The sequence below is a fragment of the Pinus tabuliformis genome, chromosome 5_2, assembly GCF_031772625.1.
Source record: "Pinus tabuliformis cultivar Carrire ecotype Pingquan chromosome 5_2, CPIR1, whole genome shotgun sequence".
NCBI lineage: Eukaryota > Viridiplantae > Streptophyta > Pinopsida > Pinales > Pinaceae > Pinus > Pinus tabuliformis.
Window position 1 is genome coordinate 855787614 of NC_142306.1, and position 6407 is coordinate 855794020.

The 6407-nt window shown below is 41.4% G+C and overlaps 1 pseudogene; it reads right to left on the bottom strand.

The window, feature by feature from the left end:
* Positions 1-3115: 3115 nt before the first annotated feature.
* On the bottom strand, positions 3116-4907 carry LOC149162004 (auxin response factor 19 pseudogene; annotated as a pseudogene).
* Between the last annotated feature and the right edge of the window lie 1500 nt (positions 4908-6407).

Below are 6407 nucleotides of genomic sequence, written 5' to 3' on the forward strand. Positions count from 1 at the left end.
GATGGACTCAATTTAGTAAGATCTAGGTACTATAATCACTAGAAAGTGGGAGGCACACCATATGGATGTGAAGAATACTTTTATAGATGGAGATATTGATGAGGATGTCTATATGGAACAACCATAGTGGTATGTTAAAGATCCATCATTATTATGTAGATTGAAAAAATCATTATATGGACTTAAGTAGGCACCTCACACTTGGTATGCAAAAGTGGATTCTTACCTTCTCTCTCAAGGTTTCCTTCACTCCAAATTAGATCCTAATGCATATATGTTGTGGCATGCTAAATCGCTATTTTTGATAGTTCTATAAATAGATGACTTACTCATTACAGGGAGTTCAATCACATCCATTACTATAGTTAAGTTTGTTTTACATGAGAGGTTTTCTATGATATATGTGGGACTATTGCATTATTTCCTTGGTCTTGAAATCAAACAAGATGATTTTGGAACCACTATGGCTTAGTCCAAGTATGGTATAGAATTCGTGATAGGTTTCAAATGATAGGTTGCAAGATAACTAAATCATCTTTCCCATATAGGCTCAAGCTAGAAGATAGTATTGTTACACCTTGGTTGACTCTATCAGGTATCAAGAGTTGATTATAAGTCTTATATGTGTGTGCATATAGAAGAGACAAAGGGTACAATTATAATGAAATGAAAAAATGAAAGGTTCTAGCGAACATGACATTATAATAACAAAAAAATAATTACTCAATATCTAGGGATTAATAAGGGGTTTTAAGGATAACATGGGCATTTTATAGGCCTTAACATGCCTGTCCCTTTCAAACAAGTGTCTTCCTCAACAGTTGATTACTTGTAGTTGTTTTAACATGAACAATTCATCTTCCTGGTGGGCTCCAGTATTGTAGCAATAATGCTACAACTCCTGGAACTCCCTTCTTTAATTTTATCAACCCGGTAGTTCGTAACAAACTTGGAAGCGATGGTGCTGTATGCACAAGTACTAGCTCTTGCCGCAGCTGTCACTTGGTCAGCTGGCACAAGTCCGCTAGGGGCTCAAGCCAACTTCTATGAGCTCTTAGAAGAAGCTTTTTAACTGATGGACGAAAGCTAACTCGAAGGAAGCTAATCTACTTGCGGAAAGAAACTGAAAGCCAAAAAGAAACGCAAACCCTAGCAAACCCTAGCAAACCCTAATTCTACCAACTAGTCCTACTGATGCAAAAAGGAGAATGCAAACTATGAGAAGAGATGTCATTACTTCTAGGAAGGTAAAATGCATGTGTCTAAGTTATCACTATCTGAAGAAAACATCTTTTTGTATTTTTGATTAAGTTATAAGAATTGTCATGCATGTGCTTTTAACTAGTTTTCCACTGTGCAGGGATGGATCAAGGGATGAAATGCTTTGGGAAAGGTTGGGATGGTACAGAGAGGGTCTAAGGGATCCCTAGTATTCTTTCTGAGAGTTTCACAAAGTCTGGATGACATGCAACCGTGTTCATGAACTTCTACAGGAAGTCTGCAGGGGCTTCTACAGGAAGTTTCTACATGATGTTCTGTAATTCTTCTACAGGATGTTTACGAATTGGATTTTTGAGGATGGATGGTTGATGGAAGATGCATGGATGGTTATGGAGGTAGGATGGGGGTCTGAAGTGACCTAGGAACTGATGGATGGAGTGGTGAGATGATGTGGAAGGCTGACTTGCATCAACGAAGGTTTAGGCAAGGAAAAGAAAGAAGGTAGGGTTACGTGGCAAAAGAGCAGATGGGAGATGAAGAAACAGACTTGGTGATGGAGGAGTTGACCTGAACGAGGCTCAGATGAACGAGGAGGTGATGAAGGTGATAGAGATGCCCTGCACAATGCTTATTCAAACAAATCAATGAATTCTTGCAAACAAACCAAGTCCTAGCTAACTCAATCCAACTGTTAATGAATGAATAAACAGCAGCCTTGTTTGAAAAGAGAACCATATACATCACGTGAGCAAGAACATGCCAAAAGATCTAAATGCATACAAACTCCTACCAATCGATTCTAAGCATAAAAAGCTACGTTACCCATCAAAACCAACTACAATAACAAAGCAAGATCTAAAGAGCAGATTTTATTTCAAGAACGCAGCAAACACATAAATATAAACAAGGGAGGTACTGGGCGCTTGAGATGGGCCCAACCCCAAGAACTACGGCCTCCCAAGAGAGATTTAGAGCTGGTGCAAAGTTGGATCCGTCTTTATTAATCAAGAAATGAAAAGTTACATCAAAATTGTCCACAAGAAGAACTTGAGCATGAGCTGAAAGCAAAGCTAATCTACTGCATAAAAATCGAACTACAAACTAGCTAACTAATGGCTAAAACAAAATGACTAACTGGCTACAAAATGACTAACCACTGGCTACAAAAATGACTACCAACTAGCTAACCAAAATGAGGCCCTAAGCCTTCTTATTTATACAATTTGAGGACCCAACAGTCCTCCTAAAAGTTAGGGGCTTGGTTGCCCAAGACTTGTAGTTAACAGCAGTCCTACTTGACTTGCTTGGCTGCCCTTGTACTGATTGATTCGGTGGCCCTTGAACTCCGAGCTGATGGTGGAGAATTCGAGGTAAGGGCCCATAAATGAGGGGGACACCTTCCTACAAATCCTCTAGCTTGTTCTCCCACGAATTTGGCTACCAAGTGCTCATTAAGACCTTCCATTTTGTCTCCAAGTTGACCAAAAAGGCTACACAAAGCGCCCATTAGACTTGTTGGCATAATGACTAACCAAATTCACTCTATTAACATAAAAATAATCAAAAACATGCAATAAACAAATGAGAATGGTGGACTAAGTCAAATTAGGAGGTTGGATGAGCCCAAATAATTGTACATTTTTGGGGCTCATCATCACCCCCCTACTGAAAGTGTTGCTCATCCTCTGAGCGACCAATCTCTCTCCTCATCTTTGATGGCCCTGGTGGCTTCCTTGGCTAATCATCTCGGCCGATTTCTCCTTTGGCTTCCTTCTTTCAAACTTCCTGTAGAACCAGTTCGTTGGCTTCCTGTAGAAACAGTCTCTGTCTTCCTGTAGAAACAGTCCTCTGTCTTCCTGTAGAAACAGTCTGCTAACTTCCCGTAGAACTGTCTTCACTGTTTTGGTCTGCGCGGCTGAGGGTGCCTTTTTCTTGAACTGTGTTGTTGCTCCACTTGTTGTGAAGGATTTTGCTGTTGCATATAAAGATGGTGTTGATCCAGCTGTTGTGATGGCACCTGCTGCTGAGTATACAGATGTTGTTGCTGCTGTTGCTGATTGGAAAGGTGGTGTTGCTGTTGTGGCCACATAATTTGAGGTTGATACAATTCTGACTGTTGGCACTGTGGAATACTGAATTGTAACTGATGTGACTGCAATGCCTGTTGGGCTGAATTCAAAGGCTTGGTTATGTCACTGCTCCCCAGTTTTTGTAAGGTAGCAGCAGCCATAGGACGATAGTAATCTGGCTGGATGGCTGAGTTTATTATATCAGGTCTCTGATGCATGTTCATCCATTGGAGTAAACCAACACCAGGCATTGTAGGATTTTGAGAATTAACAATACCAGTCTCCTCCCCAAACCACAGTGAAGATCTCTTGATGGCACTCTCTATTTCTGATTCTTCACCCAGCATTCCTGGCTGCCGTGGGCACTTGGTCCTGAAGAAAGGCGGAGGACAAATGAAAAATGGAGTGGCAACAAGCTCAATCTCCCAGATAGAAACTCGATTCTGCCTTTCACCAGCAGTTGATTCATCCCACCCAACCTGGATATTACGCCACTGTGAGTTTGGCCATTTCATAGAATCAAGATCATTGATCCCTGTAATGGTACCCATATATCTGCGCACGCCTGATTCCTCAGTTTCAAACATCATCCTGAACCGCATGCCAAGTGAAACCTGGGTGCCATAGATTGCTTTGTTGTACTTAGACAGAGGAATGACAAACTCTGAAGGGCTTGCCCTTGGATTGTAGAAAACGGTAAATGGGCTATGGTTTGAAGCAGCATGCGCTGCTACAGCAAGAACGCCAATATGCATGCTGTCACTAGACAGGACAGATGACGACATAGTTGCTTGTTGCCGATTTGCACGCCTTATACCCAGAAGTAGTTGTGATTTTTCATCCCTTATAAAAAGGACAGAGTCACCAGCAAAAAGTCTCTTCGCACTCACAAATACACCCCATCCTGTTGTTAGAAGATGCCTCTTTGGCTGACCACGATAGATATGTCTGAATGTCCATGCATGGTTATGCAAATCTCTGGCCACAAGTTCTTGAGCTGGTAGTTGCATCGTATAATCTAGTGGTTTCTTTCTTTCGGGCTATTTTCTGCCTTTCCTGTAGACGAAATCCTGTAGAAACGCCTGTAGAGTGCGACAGGCGGGAATTTTTTAAGGACTTGAAGAGATCTCGAGAATAAAAGGCAGAAATCTTGTAGAGCACCATCGGTTAACTGATCTGGAAATGGTGGACATGCGCTTCAGTTGACTGCAGTTGAATGGTGAGAGTTTCAGCCGAGCGTCGTTTAACTACGGCGTCATTTACGTGAGAGAGTGAAGTGGCCAAGACATGTGTTGGCCATGCAGACAGTTTGTGCTATCATGAACTGCATGTTCTACTTATGAACTGTATGTTTTCTTCTTGATCCGCTGCACTGGAGTTCAGGCAGCTGACACTAACTGTTTTTTTTAATTTTCACGTGAATGACTGATCATGCTGCGTGATTTCTGGCGGAGCGCTAGAGAAGGCACTGTTGGGTTAACTTTGCTAGATTCCTGGCTTAATCTCACCATTTCATTCATTCATGCAGTTTTCAAATTAATTTTATGCAATAGAAGAATGAGATCAGTCACATACCTCGAAGTTGAATGGTTGTCGTGAGCTGCTATGGCCTGTCATTGCTGCATGCATTGGTTTTTTTGATTGCATGTGGCTTGGCTGCTAATCCTTGATTGTTTTCTCCTTGTGCAGGTGTCCTCTGGAAGGATCTAAGTTGCAGGAGTTCATTTCCACGTTCAACTCTGCCCGTTCAAGCTGCTGCTGCTGCATGGTCACAAAACCAGAACTTCTTTTTGCCATTTCTCCCAAACGGTAGATCGGTTTGATCTGAAACTCGGTGAGCATGTTCCTACCATCATTATGCATCTCCCATAGAAAATTCGTGATCAATGGATGCACGGATTTCGAGAAAAATGGAAAATGGCTAAATATTTCAGAGGTCGATTTCTCGGAAACCGTGCATCGGAATCGGCTGAAACTGCTTGGGTAGGCTACTATCACCCATGTGCATCTCCTCGTGAAACAGGCTTTGAAACGGATGCACGGTTATGGAGAAAATGCAAAAATGGCTGATGGTGATGGAGGCTGATTTCTTGGAAACCGTGCACCGAAATTGCATGAAACTACTCAGGCATGTTGTCATCAACCTTGTACAATTCCCCATAAAACGGTTTGTCAAATGGATGCATGGTTTTCAAGTTATGGCAAAAACAAATTCTACTCTATGTGTTTTTGCTTCAAGGCACTTTGCATTTTGGTTGCATGGTATGACAAAATGAATTTTGGCTGTGATGCAGGTATGGAGATGATGGAGGAGGAGTTGGAAGATTGCAGGAGGACTTCTGAACCTTTGAGGAAGCTACCATGCTTGCCAAACCACTTTTTGAAATGCATGCCTAGTTTCCCACAATTTCTACAGGAAGTTCCTGTAGAAGCACAATGAGAAGCACAAGGAGGTGAAAAAATGATGGATGAAGGCAAGGGATGGACACACAAGTGCTTGTAGGCCTAATCAACAGATTCCCACCATTAGATTTACTTTTGAAATGGGATTTGGCTCGTCCAAAGGTTCTACAGGATGTTTCCTGTAGAAATACAGAGCTTCCTGTAGAAGGCACAAGAAATTCCTTTGACCTTGATTTGAGTGCTCCTCCTGTCATGAAACGTCCTTCTTGCAACCTGCAATGTCATTGATGCAACATGAAATTATTCAATGGAGATTAGCTTTATTTTTCTTTTTCTTTTTTTCTCTTTTTTTTTGAAAAAAACAACTAGGGCGCCTCATGGAGGTTTTCACCCTAATTGTCTGCCTTGGGCACCTCCAAGGGAGGTTTTCACCCAAAGATCTTATTCTCTTTTCTCTTTTTTTTCCCAACCCATTGACCGCCTCATGGAGGTTTTCAATCAATGAGCCAATCTAAGGCGCCTCCGAGGAGGTTTTCACCTTAGATTTCTATTTTCCTCTTTTTTCATTTTTTCTTTTTCTTTTTCTCTTTTTTCTTCTTTTTTTTTTTTTTTTTGTTTTTACCCTACCCTACTTGAAAAACAAAATCATTCTCAAGTATAAGAATACTTCCAATGGAGCCATGTGCACATCGAGATTAGAGAAAAAATGATGTG